Below are 15,121 nucleotides of genomic sequence, written 5' to 3'. Positions count from 1 at the left end.
TAAATAGAAAAAGAATCAAAAATAATTGAACTCAATAACCAGCCCAGTGTTCAATACACCTGAAAATATAAATTACGTAGAAAAGAACTACCTATTTGACAAGAATTGAAAGGAAAACAAAAAAAAAAATACTGGCAGAAATTCATTTTAGATCAACATTTCATACCATATGTCACAATAAAATTAAAATTGACATATGACCTGAATATTAACTTTATAAAGTTAAGACAGAATTAATAAAAAATTAAGACAGAATTAGATTGGTACCTTTCATAGTTACAACTAAGGAGATAAATTCTTAGTCAAACAAGGCATGCAGGTGATTACAAAAGTTTTAAAAAACATAATTTTGATTACAGAAAATTTGAAAAAGCTTTTAGTTGAACAAAACTGATACAACTGGGATAATAAGGGAAACAATTGACTGAGGTGGAAATATTTTTATCAAATATCTGGTAATTAACAAAAACATATAAGACTAAAAGTCTTCCCCCAATAGACAAACTGCCAAAAGATAGGAACAAAGAATACTCCAAAGAATTGCCCACTGTTAACAACTATAGGAATGAAAATTCCAAATCACTAATAATAAGAAACAAGCAAAATGACTTTGATGTTTCACCTTATACTCAGAAAATTGGTCAAGATGGTAAAAAACAGGGATATCCAATGTTAGAAAGATTTCCAAAAAAAATTCCTATCCTTAATATGCTGTTGGTGGAAATATGAATTGTTTCAACCATTCGAGAAAGCAACTTAGAATTATAAAAAGTGACTAAAATATCCATACCCTTTGACCTAGAGATACCACTACTTGATATGTACCTCAAGGATGTCAGTGACAAAAGAAAGGTGTCACATACAAAAAATATTTATATCAGCGGGCAGCAAAGAACTGGAAACATTTCCTACATCTACAAATCAGTGGCCCATTGATTGGGGAATAGTTAAAATACTCATGGTACATGCATGTAATTAAATATTATTTTATTATAAAGAATAGCAACTACAAATAATTATGAGAAGACATATGAATTAATGCAAATTGGAGTAAGCAGAAACAGTAAAACGATATATGTAATGCCTACAGCAATCTAGATGAAAAGAACAACAAAACAACCAAGACTGAATGTTGAAAAATCATAATAAGTAAGCATGCCCCCAAATATGAGCATTTCTGTTTATTTGCAAGGTAACATAGGGAATGAAAAGCAAAAGTGGGATTCAATTTTGCAAATTCTAAAATTTTGCAAAATTCTAATTACATTAGAGATCTGTAATATTGCATTCTTTGTCTATATATTGGTTAGTTTAGTTCAATTTTTTTTCTTCTTTTTAACCCTTTATTATAAGTGATGGTTCTCTGGATAAAAGAAGAGGAAATAATACCCTGAAAAATCTAGGCAATGTAAAACAACAATGTATCAATAAAATTTTCTTTAGGAAAAAAAATTAAGGGAAGGGGATAGAAGAGATATATATAAGATTTTCACTCTAATCTTTATCTCTTGTCCCTCCTCTAGAAAATAGAGCAACATTCAAACATAGCTCTTCCCCATCTCACCTTATGCTACACTTGGTCTCTTTTTTTTAAGAATACTAATTTTATTTTTAATGGGCAGACTAGAAGAGCTCATCTAATTCCATTCCACTTGTTAGAAAATTTTAAATATTTATATATATGTATGTATATGTATATGTAGACATACATACAAGGATACATATAATTTTTAATTATTAAGAAGTACATTAAAGTCATTCATAATAGAAATGTATATATAAGAGGGGAGACATTTTACATAATCATCCCACCCCATTAAAATAAGTGTCAAGATGCTATGTCCTGATAACAGATAAGAACATTCTTCTATTAAATCAATTGATTATAATCTTTAGACAAAAAGGAAGTCTTTGAAAGCCTTTGGATGGATTAGAGTAATTTTGCAAAGGAAGTATATTTGAATAAATTGAGAAAATGTGGTCACAACTTGTGAGGTATATACAAAATAATGAGCCAATTGAGAACTAAATATTTGAATATTTATCAGTTCAATGTTCAAAGTTTAGAGGACAGCTGGTGGTACAGTAGATAGAGTGCCAGGCTTGCAGTCAAGAAGACTTATCTTCTTGATTCAAATCCTGCCTCAAACACTTATTAGTTGTTTGACCCTGGAGAAATCACTTAATCCTTTTTTCCTTAATCCCTCATCTGTAAAAATGAGCTGGAGAAGGAAATGGCAAACTACTCCAGCATCTCTGCCAAGAAAATCCCAAATGGGGTCACAAAGAATAGGACATGACTGAAAAATGACTAAACAACTATTGGAAGCCTCCAAACAAGCTCCAGAGGAGAAATCTCTTGGTTAGGGAGGAACGGGAGGAAGAATGCCCCAATTTCAGTATCTTCCTTTCCCCTTGACTCTTGGAGAACTTCAGATTGATGTCCTCGGATGAATTTCAGAGGACCAACAGATTTCAACTTTTTAATCAGCATGCTAGCAGCATTCCTAGAATAGCAGTAACAAACATCAAGGACCAAGGACAGATAGACACAATGAGGAAAAGCAGATTCAGAGTTCTACAAGGAGTTAAGCAGAAAAACTCTATGATACACGCAGGAAGCACTCAAGGATTCTAATGAAAGAACTTCCAGGAGCTGTAAATAATCCTTTTGCCACACATATGCTTCCTAATTTGAGCCCACTTTTTTCTCAACTCTGAATATACTTATAGGAAATCATGTCACAAACCTGGTACTAGAAGGCAGAAGGAGGATATTTTATATTAGCTTACCACTGTAGTAAATACCCATTTCTAATTTAATTAAATTGGGGAGGGAGAAACTCAAGACAGACCATAGGATATTTGTAAACTTTAATACTCAAAAGACAACTCCTCCAAACCCGCTAGATTAATCCCAGAACCCTGGGGGAAAGGGAGAGAGAAGGGTCAGACAGCTGTTCTCTGGGGACATGAAAGAGTAACCCCAGACCCAATAATATTCTAATATTCTGTAGTAACCTATATCCTGCTAGAAACTTCTGTAGAAGTCCATGTGCATGCAAGTTTTCATTAAATATGCCTTCTTTCTCTTTATTCTGTTTTATTAAGTGAGATTCACTCAATAAAATTACAACTTTCTATTAGCCATTTATTAAAGGATCTTATGAGTTGCTGGTTGGGAAGAGGACTCCTAAAATTTCTTCCAGAGCAGTGTAATTAATAATTTGTAGAGAATACTGGCATAGCTTTTTTAAAGATTGGATTATTTCTAATGGTATATCCCAATAGTACTTAACACAGTACTTCATATCCATTAGGCATTAAATAAATGTTTGTTAAGTATATGAATGAATGAATAACTAACTCAGATTTTGTCTCACTAGAAGAAAAAAATTCTCTTAAATGATTAAATCTGAATTATAAAATAATTTCAAGGAAATTTAGCTTATGATATATTTATAATCACTGGACTTAGACAACTAAAGCTGCCTAGTAAAAGGTTAGGCTTTAACAAATTATTTCCAATTAGAAATATCAAAACCCAAGTTTAAGAAATGTTGTTCTTTAGTCAGCTAGAAAGTACAATGGAAAGAGCATGGGACTTAGAATCAGTAAAAACTGATTTCAAATCCAGTCTTAGACACTTGTTAGTTGTGTGTCCCTGGAAAAGTCAATTCACTTCTATTTGCCTCAATTTCCCAACTATAAAATGGGAGTCATAATAGCACCTGACTTCTCAGAATTGTTATGAGAATCAAATGAGATAATAATTAGAAACACAACACAGAGTGCCTAGCACATAATAAGTACTTTAAAAATGCTCATTCTCTTCATCTCTTCCATCTATTTATTTTGTAGTTATATATAAATATATATTGTATTTTTGTAGTTCTGTTGAATCCTTGTAAATGGTCACTTCTAAAGTGTCTTAAAATATTTTATTCTCTTAATTAAGTAACTATTTTCCCCTTCAGTTATATTTATGGGAAGGAACTATGCATTTACTGAGCAAATATTATATATCAGGGATTTTCCAAATATCTTATTTGATCCTCACAATCCTGGAAGATTAAGTGCTAATATTACCCCCATTTTACAGATGAGAAAACTGAGGTAGAAAAAATCTAATTGACTTGTCCAAGGACCCACAGCTAGTATTTGAGGTCAAATTTGAGTTCAGGGCTTCCTAATTCAAATCCCAGGTCTCTATTCATGATATTATGGATCTGCCTGTTTTACCACATTCAACTTCCTCTTTTTATTGTTAATGCTAAAAATAAATTGTATTCATTCGACTGAATTATCACAATATTCAAGTTACTTGGTTCTTATAAGCTTTATTATTATAATAATTCCTTATTTTTATTCTATTACTTTCCAGTTTTTAAATTATATGCCCAGTCATGTTCTCATCTGGTTTTTACAACCATCCTAAAAAATAGGTGGGAGCAGATATTAATATCCTTACTTTACAAATAAGGAGAGTGAGCAGATATTAATATCCTTAAAATAAGGAGATGAGAATAAATACCTTATAAGTGATTCCAGCACTTAGCACAGTGCCTGGCATACAGTTGGTACTTAATAAAAATTTATTAATTGGTTTATGCAGTTGATCTCAAATTCATGTCTTCTAATCTTAAATACAGTAAACCAATTTTAAAGCCACATGTGAATAAGAAATAACCTAGTACCCCCCTGAGTTTATCAGTGCAAAAAGAAAGTAAACTTATGTATAAGAATTTCAAGGTGGGGCAGGCAGGGGGTGCCAGAGGTTTATACTGATTCATCAAAGTTAAATGTTAAATTTTCAATGTGATCATTTACATCTTAGAAATTGGTAAAGGCTATGAATCAAGGTTTGATTTATTATTTTATTGACTGTCTAGACTTGAAAAGATTATGGAGAAAATGTTAATAAATGTACTTAATAAATGCTTTTTAATTCATTCTTGGTACAGATCAAACAAAACTTAAAAGTGCAGTCTGTGTCCTTTTTTTTTTTCCTCAGAGAACCAGTTATTGAACATTTACCAATACCCCAATGAGCAAGGGAATTTAAGATTAATCAGAGAAAATTTAAGCAGAGATAAGTGTTGACCTATTCCATAGAGGAAGTAACAGAAAAGGATCAGCAGACTCTGAGTTGCTATTGTCAATTAAGTGCCTAATAGCAGCTTTCTGATGAAGAGGATGGGATGAGACATTATAAATTAGAAACAAGGCAAGTCCCCTTTGGCAGGTTTGGAATTAGCCATACAAAATACAATATCCCTGTGCTACCTCCCAGTACTTCTAACTCCTATTCCTGAATCCTCTAAGCATCTCAGCCTTGCTTCAGCATGAAATATGAACATGCCATAGTTCTGACAACCTCCAAACCCAGAGGCCATAACTTGGACAGAATCCCAGTTTGAACTGTGAACAAGATGGCCAACTTATCCAGAGCTAATGAACAGGGTTAGAGTGATTTAGAGGTCTTCTGTCAAAATAACAGAGAGGAGCAAAAAGAGTACAGATGAGAGAGAAGTAAGTGCTATATAGAAGAGGTGGTGAGTCAAGGGTAGAGCATGAATGCCAATCCTAGCTTTGTCACTAACTAATTCTATAACTAGACAAGTTACTTTTCTACATTCTCATTTCCTCATCTATAAATGAGAGAGTTGGAATAGATTTCCTCTAATGTCCTATTGAGTTTTTTTTTTAATTCCATAAGACAAAAATGCTCCTGCAGAGACCTTTTCTCTTTCTAGAACAGAGATTCTTCCATGGTTAGATTTCAGATAAGATGTAATTTTGGAAGAAGAAAAAAATACATCTTTATTTTAATTTACCTTTGCTTATCTTTGTAAAAAAAAAAAAAAAAAAAAAACATGTATTTTATGTTACGTACTTAAAAATCTTCTGAGAAAAATGTCCATCCATAGACTTCTCAAAATTGTCAAAGAGACAGATGAAATGCAAAAAAAAAAAAATTAAGAACTCCATCTCTAGGGTCTATCTAATTTTTGATATAAAACACATAGTGTATACTATCATATAATATATAAGCTCCAAAGAGCTCATCCTGCAGCTATTTAAAAAATAAAGTTTCCACCCTCTTCAAAGCCAGCTGCACACATCTAACCATTGGTTGGATATTTTAGAAGATGAAGCCATACCTATTTCTTCCCTTAGTCTGTGATTCTATCACAGCACCCACAGCCATCATCGAGGAAAATCTACTCTTATGGAGATTTGACCTGGCAACTGGGTCGGCAAAAACTTCTCAGCAAGCCACAACTAATAAAAACCCAGAAAAGAAACTATTTTATCAATTCTTACTTGATATGATCAAATAGTTTAACATCAGAAACAGACATGGTTTAATTAATGGAAGTGATACTAAAGACCATGCATTATCACCATCTGCTTTGCCGCTATGCCCTGAAGATTATTGGGTTTTTTTCATTTCATTTGTAGTACCTCATTAGAATGTGAGCTCCTTGAGACCAGAGGTTTGCTTTTCTATTTGTGTCCCCACACTAGAGAACTCTTACTAATGTTGGATTCATACAAATAGAATAGTTGCAGAAGACCAATATTAATATGAAGAATCTGGTTAATTAACTAGAAATCATTTACATAACTTAAGTAGAGAGCATTGTCAAGTCAAAAGGTACTTAGCTCTAATTTGTTTTGTATTACTACAAATAGTAGGAGGATCTATTTCTAATGAATTGGAGTGAAAGATTATTGTGAGGAAAACCAAATACAGAAATAAAATAAAGTGATTCGGCAACATTGTTCTCAGGCCCTCAAGTTCTATTACAGTTGGATTGATGAAAATAAATATCTAGAATGCTATATAGAAATTTCCTTTATAACTTAGGCAGAACGCATCATCAAAAATTCCTAAACACTTACTTCAGTGTTTTGTATAGATCAAATAGGAAAAAAGCATCTATTTCTATCTCATGGCATGAAATACTTTTATTCCAAACAAGAAACGAATAGGATGCAACTGACACTGCACTCAAGTTATACTAGATAACTCTTAATGATGATGCATTGATGCAAATACCAAAAAAAAAAAAAAAATGTACCTGGATTGTTAACACTGGAAAAGCTAGATAATTGGAGAGAAATCATATAATTTAAATAGAATACAATAAATTCCAGTTTATTTCCTCCAACATAATTTGAATTGCCCTTAGAAAGGATCTATTTCTGGCAAAAAGGATAAAATATTATAAGAAATCAAGATGAGCAAGTAGATTATATGTATACACTGACATTACACTAAATCCAAATAGAAAGTTATATTGATGTTTTCACTCAAAAAAGCTAGAATACCAGAGATCTAAATAAGTATCCCAATAGGATGTGATCTGGCTACCTAAAAGCTAGGTGTATAACTAAATCTAATACATCAAATTCCTTATTTCAGTGTGTCTGTATAAACTGCATTCAGCAATAGATTGAAAGTTCTATTTCTACCTAAAAGAGTGAAATATGGTTACTTGGATTCAAGGTACTTAGATTACTGTTACACACTGACATTGTAGCAAGTCTCACTAGAAAGTTCCTTCTAGTATTGGAGTGATAAAAATGGTTAGAATACCAGGAACCTACCTGAAAAGAACAAAATTGGTAGTATGGAACTAGCGTACTAAAAATTTTATATATTATCTAGATAATGCATGTCAAAATCAAAACTAGATTGTTTTTATTCATTTTGTATTGCTTTAAATAACAAAATGTATTTATTTCTAGGGAAAAGAGTAAAACATCATTGCTAGGAATGAACATACTTAAAATAGAATAGAGTAATAAGCTAACATTTTTCCAAGTCCTGCTATAGAACTGCTAGTGATAGTGCTTTGCCACCAATTTATAGAATACTTGAAACCAAAATGTGGGAAAAATTCAATTTTTCTAAAAGATCGAGATAGAAGGATGGATAGGGACTAGATGATATAAGAAACTGAGAGGATGAGAAAATTTCTATCAGTATAAGCCAAGTCCTTCCCCGCAACTTATAATTGTAGATACAATCTAAGAATTATAGCAGATTATGTGATTTACTCCATAATACCCCAAATAGCTAATAAATGTCAGAGGTGGAATTTGAATCTAGATCTTCCTGGCTCTAAGAATGGCTAAATAGTCACTATGCTACACCAATTCTCAGAAAACCAGTTAGATAGAAATCAAAAGAGAGAAAACTTTACCCAAGTAATAAAATCTTTGAAAAACAGAATGGAGCAATCAGAACATAATGGCTCCAAGAAATAACTATTCTAAGAAAGTCAAGATGAAATGAAGGAAATGATTAGAAACTATTTTACCTAATTATATGCCAAGAAATAAAAAGTGTGAGTATTCGCAAAAATGCAATATGCTTAGATTGGCAAAACAAGAAACAGAGAATTTGAATAATCCAATCTCAGAAAAAGGAATTTGAACAAGTCTTAAAAGAAATTCCAAGGGAAAAAAAGTTCTAAAGATTAGATGGAATTAAATGTGAATTCTATCAAACCTTCAAAGAAAAATTCCTCTAATATCAAATGAATATCCAAGATCCCACCTGCCAAGATATAAATGAATACAAGTATATATTACTCTTTACATGAATAAATCAGGCAAATAATGGGAAAGATAACAATTATTCATGGCTTGGCCATGCCAGTAAAATAAAAATAAATAACAATGCTATTGATAAAATGACCAAAGAATTATTTCATAGAACTAGAAACAATAGCAAAATGAATCTGAAAATACAAAAGATAAAATCTTACAACAGAAATAATTTCTTAAAAAGTTGGAAAAATGGGGCAGCTAGGTGGCACAGTGGATAAAGAACCAGCCCTGAATTCAGGAAGACTGAACTCGTCTTCTGATCTCAGAACTTTACACTTCCTAGCTGTGTGACCCTGGGCAAGTCACTTAACCCCAATTAACTCAGCAAAATAAATAAACAGATAGATAGATGAATAAATAAATGCATAAGTGAATCGATGAATGAATGAATAAATAAGCTGAAAGGAAGATGTCAAATCAGCACCAGATCTTAACCTTTACAATAAAATAATAATAGAACAACTTACACAAGAACCAAAAGCAATCATATCCAATTGGAAAATGTTCAATAAGTCCCAAAATTCTGAATATTGAGGTTTTTGGAGGCCAAGTCTCACTTTTTGACAAATATTACCAGGGAAATTGCAGTATAATCTGGCAGATATTAGATTCAGTCATATCTCACACCATATATTAAATTAACTCCAAATGGGCATAGGACGTGGATATAGAGGAAGAAAGGAAATTTTTGATTGAAAAGGAAAACTTTTTTTAAACCAAAGGAGATAAAGAGAATCATAGAAGGCAAAATGGACAAATTTAATTATTTAAATTGAAAAGTGTTCACACAAAGTTAACATAATGAAAGGCAAAAGGGGAAATTACCTGGGAAAAAAGTCTTTGCAACAAATTTTTCTGATAAAGGTCTGATATCAGAAAGAGAGAAAGAAAGAGAGAGAGAGAGAGAGAGAGCAGATTATGCACATGCAGTTATATGAAATTGATTTAAATATAGAATAAAGATCAAGAGAAGTTTCCCCAAAAGATAAACTGTCAAAGATATGAAGAGACAGTTCTCAAAAGAAGAAATACAAGTTATCAACACTCATATTAAACATGCTCCAAATCATTGCTAATAAGAGAAATACAAATTAAAACAATTTTGAAGTTCTTCACTTCATACCAATAAAATTGGTAAAAATGACAAAAAATGAACATTATCATTTTTAAAAGTATGGCCAGACAAGCAGACTAATGAATGCCTTGTTTGGGGAGCTATTTGTGGTTTAACTATTCTGGAAAGTACTTTGGAATGACATCCTCAAAATGAGGAAACTGTTCACACTGTTTGACCCAGTGATATCACTACTAGGTTCGGAAATGCAAACAGAAAAGGAAAGAAAAGAAGGAAGGGAGTGAGGAAGAAAAGAAAGGAGAGAAGGTGAAAGGAAAGAGGGAGGAAAGAACATGAATAACAAAGAAATGGAGACAAAGTGAGCACCCACCAATAGGAGAATGACTAAACAAATTATCTTCTATAAATGTAATGGAATATTATTGTGTCATAAAATATGATTAAAAACTGTATTCAGATAAACCTAGAAACACTTGTATAAACTGACATGGAATAAAGTAAGCAGAAGTAGTAAAACAATTTATATAATTACTACAGCATTGTAAAAGAAAACAACTACCAAAAAATTTAAAACTATGATCAACATATTGATCAATGACTATTTTGGCTGCCTGATAATGATTAGCATTCCTCATCTCTTGGGAAATGTCAGCTCACAGAAGGGATGGACTAAAGACACAGAATGAGACAAATTTTCAGGTATGAGTGATGTTTTGCTTCACTATATTATTTGTTACAAAGAAGAACTTTCATTTATTGAGGGGGGGAGAATTATAAGGATAATAATATAAAAAAGAAGAAAAGAAAAAAAAAAAAGGTCAATGAAACTCAACCAAATATACAAAAGAGAGCAGAAGGGGATTCTAAAGAGATCAATAGAATAATGTTGTAAATGCTATGTTGCATCTAACATACTTTTTAAAAAATCTTTATATAATAGAAATTTAAGGTTATATATGTGATCTTGTTTTTCTATTTTTCCTTGCATGTAGAAATGCCCATATCTATTTATATTTACCAAATATATAATAAATATTTTGATGCCATTAAATATTATTATTAGTGAATAAGGTATTTAACAACAAAATGGCATTGCATCTCACCAGAGAGTTCCAATTGATTGGTTGAATTGCTACAAACAGCTGGAATACTGAAAATCTATTTGAGTAAACCCAATAATGCAATTAGCAAGCTCAATAACTACCTAGAAAACATGTACCTAACATAAGTATATTACATTGTCAAAAATCCTACTTGCTAGCTCTAATTTGTTTTCTATTGCTCTAGGTAACTGAAAAGCTTTATTTCTAGTGAATATTACAAAATAGGATTATTAGGAAACAACTTAACTTTCACAGAACTTTTATTGTCAAGTCATTTTAGTCATGTCCTATCTATCTATTTGGAGTTTTCTTGGCAAAGATACTGAAGTGGTTTGCCATTTCCTTCAGATTTTGTAGATCAGAACTTAGACAGAGTTAAGTGGCTTGCCCAGGAAACACAGCTAGTAAGTGTCTGAGAAAAAATTTAATTCTTGAAGTTGAGTCTTTCTGATTCCAAGCCCAGTGCTCTATCTACAATGCCACCTAGCTGCCCATTTCAGCAGAATACATTTTTTGTTCAAAAGTATTTTATTTTTCCAATTACACGTAAAGATAGCCCTCAACATTCATCTTCATAAGATTTTAAATTCCAAATTTTCTTTTTTTCCCCTCCATCCTCTACTTCCCCCTTCTCCAAGACAGTAAGAAATCCAATTCAAGTTATATATATGCAATCATTTTAAAATTTTCCCATATTAATCATGTTATGAAAGAGCACTAGAAGACATTAAACAATGACACATAAAAACCAGTTGGCAGTAAATTCCAAATGATATTAGATTTCTATAATACCTGGAATATTGGAAAGTTAGCTAGAGAAAACTAATATTACTACTAGGAATCAAGTAGCTAACTAGCTATTATTTGTATAACGTGAGTATAATATATTGTCAAAAGTCCAATTAGACAATTTTTTTTTTATTTCTCTAAAAATAGTATGTGGAAAGCTTTAATTCTAGCAAAATAGAATGAAATATTATTAGGAAACAAGATTCTTAAGTAGAATGCAATTATACAGTAGCATTTCATCAAATCCCACTCAGAGGGTTCCAACTGATTGTGGATTGTTGAAAAAAGATAGAATGCTGAAGAAAAAACTAGAGAAATACAATATTACCATTAGAAATCTAAATATCTAACTAGAAATAATTTATATAATTTAAGCATTCTCTGTCAATAGCCTAACTAATTTCAATTCATCTATATTTGTTCTAAATAGCAAGAAGTTCCAATTTCTAGCAAATGGAATGAATATATTAGGAACCAAATCAATAGGGGAGATACTTAAACAGATTATTACTCTCCAGTCATTTACCCTATAATCTCAATAATTATTTTGTGCTATCCACACCAGAGGGCTCGTCTTGGAGATTTTGATCTTTTCACCCCTGGAACTTCTGTCTTCTGTCCTTCCTCTCCTAATTGATGACTGACTCTCCTAGAACAGTACTTTGGGAAAGCTTTAACCGTGTCTTACTTCATTCTCCAACTATTTCTTCTTCAGGCTCATCAATCACCTTACTGCATTTATGCTTCCTTTCCTGTCTCCTTTCTTCAGTTCTAGAATCATGATTCATGGTTCCTTGATGGGATGTACCAAATGTTTCCCAGTGGCTGCGTTTACCATCCTTGTATACTCCTGAACCAAAATGTCCCTACACGGACACCACTCCCCTTTATGTTATTTCCCTCTTTAGAATGTAAACCTTTTGAGGGCAAAAACTATATTTCTTTTTGTATTTTTATCTCCAGGACTTAGAATAGTGCATAGTATTTAGTATATAGTATTTATTATATGTAGTATATAATATATATAATGTATAATATACTGTATATAAAATATATAATTATAATATATAATATATAGTACACATATAATATGATGTATGTAGTATTTAATAAATGTTTTCTCTTTCATTCATTCATTAATTCATGCTGTAAACAGACATAATACAGAAAATCTAGCTGAAAAAAACCCATATTAGCACTGGGGGAATGGGTAGTTAACTAGAAATCATTTATACAATTTAAGCACAATATTTTATGGTTTCTATTATTGTCTAGGAAGGTAGTTAGATACTGCAGTGGATAAAGTCACTAAAGGCATAGAGTCAGAAAGACTATCCCAATAATAATGGTATCTAACATTTACATGGTGCTTATTATGAGACAGGTATTGTGCCAAGCACTCTACAATGATTATCTCTTATCTCATTTGAACCTCATGATGCCCTTAGAAGATAGATGCTATTATTATTCCCAATTTACAGAGGAGGAAACTGAGGCAAACAGAGGTTTAAGTGATTTGCCAAGGTCACGCAGCTGGTAAGAGTATGACACCAGATTTAAACTCAGGAAGACGAGTTCTCCTGACTTTAGGTCCAGCATTCTGTGCACTGTACCACCTAGCTGCCATATAAGGAGAGAAAACTTACATCCTATCTAGACTTTGCCACCAAAAGACCATAAAAATGACACTCGTCAAAAACATGAAAATCAGACTTATCTATTAGTCAATATTATACATTTGATATTTTATGCTGCAAAGGACTTGTATCACCTCTCTGCTAAATGTACTTGAATGCTTGCAGAAATCAGATTTCTGAAAAACTCCAGATTTTCTGAAAGCACAGAGAATTTTGATATCAAGTCCTTGGTTGTTCAGTTGTGTCACAGAGGTACAGGTAGATAAGAGTACTAGGCTTAGAGTCAGGAAGATTCATTTTCCTGAATTCAAATCTGGTTTCACTTCCTAGGCAAGTCATTTCAACATGTTTCCCTCAGTTTCCTCATCTTTAAAATGAGCTAGGGAAGGAAATGGCAAACCACTCCAGTATCTTTTCCAAGAATACCTCATTGAAAAGTGAAAAACAACTAAAAAAATATTGAATAACAACCATTAGTAGGTATAGTATCATACCTGATGAAGAAGCCCTGATTTGAGATATTTTAGGCCAGGTAAAAATGAGAAAATGCTGCATGAGAATCCAACAGAGAAGGGAGAAGCAGAATGAAGAGAGAAGCTGAAAACTGAGACAGAGAAGAACAAGTAAGCACCCCCATACTTGAAAGAAGCATAGTGCAGAAGAATCAAAGATGGAAGCAGTTTTTTGGGACTGGGAATCAAGGGGTCTTTGGTTCTCATTGAGAGAACAACTGAAGTCAGACATGTTCTGTAGTTACCACTGGGAACTAACCAGAATCAGAGCTCTGTAGCTGCTGGGAGCTGATTGGGAGAAAATAGAAGTTTCCACTATATGAATAGCTGTTCATGTTATATGTACATGTTATATAAATTATATTAATATATATTATAAATAATTGTAATATAAAATGTAATATGAATATTTTTGATATTATGTGTAATATATATTATATGCATAATATAATATATTTTGTTGAATTATATGCATGTCTATATATATTAGTATTAATAATAAATTATTGTTAATTTCCCTTTTGTCTTAGTATGTCTAATACCTAGCATAGTGCCAATTGACACATAGTAGGGGTAGTAATAATCAATGCTTATTAATTGATTTGTATATTGACTTGCTTTTCTAAGAAGACTATCTGTTCATCTTTTTCTTGAAAAAGAAATGAGTCATTTCTAACTTTGCTGAAAAGATTTTTCTCTGGGACTTGGGAAAGGGAAACATAATTTAGCCAGAAGGTAGATAAAAATCTGAATCCCTTCTTTTTGGGATCAGGTTCCCCAGGAACTGAATCCATTTCATCTGAGTCAAGAATCAAGGATCTTTATGGGGAAAAAAAAAGCCCAGAGTTGAAGATAACAAATACATTTGCTAAAAAGCAATGTCTCTCCAATTGATAAATGGTCAAAGGATATGAACAGACAATTCTCAGATGAAGAAATTAAAACTATTTCTAGCCATATGAAAATATGCTCCAAATCATTATTAATCAGAAAAATGCAAATAAGACAACTCTGAGATACCACTACACACCTGTCAGATTGGCTAGAATGACAGGGAAAGATAATGCAGAATGTTGGAGGGGATGTGGGAAAACAGGGACACTGATACATTGTTGGTGGAATTGTGAATGTATCCCAGCCATTCTGGAGAGCAATTTGGAACTATGCTCAAAAAGTTATCAACCTGTGCATACCCTTTGATCCAGCAGTGTTACTTACTGGGCTTATACCCCAAAGAGATACTAAAGGGAAAGGGACCTGTATGTGCCAAGATGTTTGTGGCAGCTGTTTGTAGTGTCTAGAAGCTGGAAAATGAATGGATGCCCATCAATTGGAGAATGGCTGAATAAATTGTGGTATGTAAATGTTATGGAATATTAT

Source organism: Sarcophilus harrisii, chromosome 4 (assembly GCF_902635505.1).
Source record: "Sarcophilus harrisii chromosome 4, mSarHar1.11, whole genome shotgun sequence".
Lineage (NCBI taxonomy): Eukaryota > Metazoa > Chordata > Mammalia > Dasyuromorphia > Dasyuridae > Sarcophilus > Sarcophilus harrisii.
Note: the sequence above shows the minus strand (reverse complement) of the source record.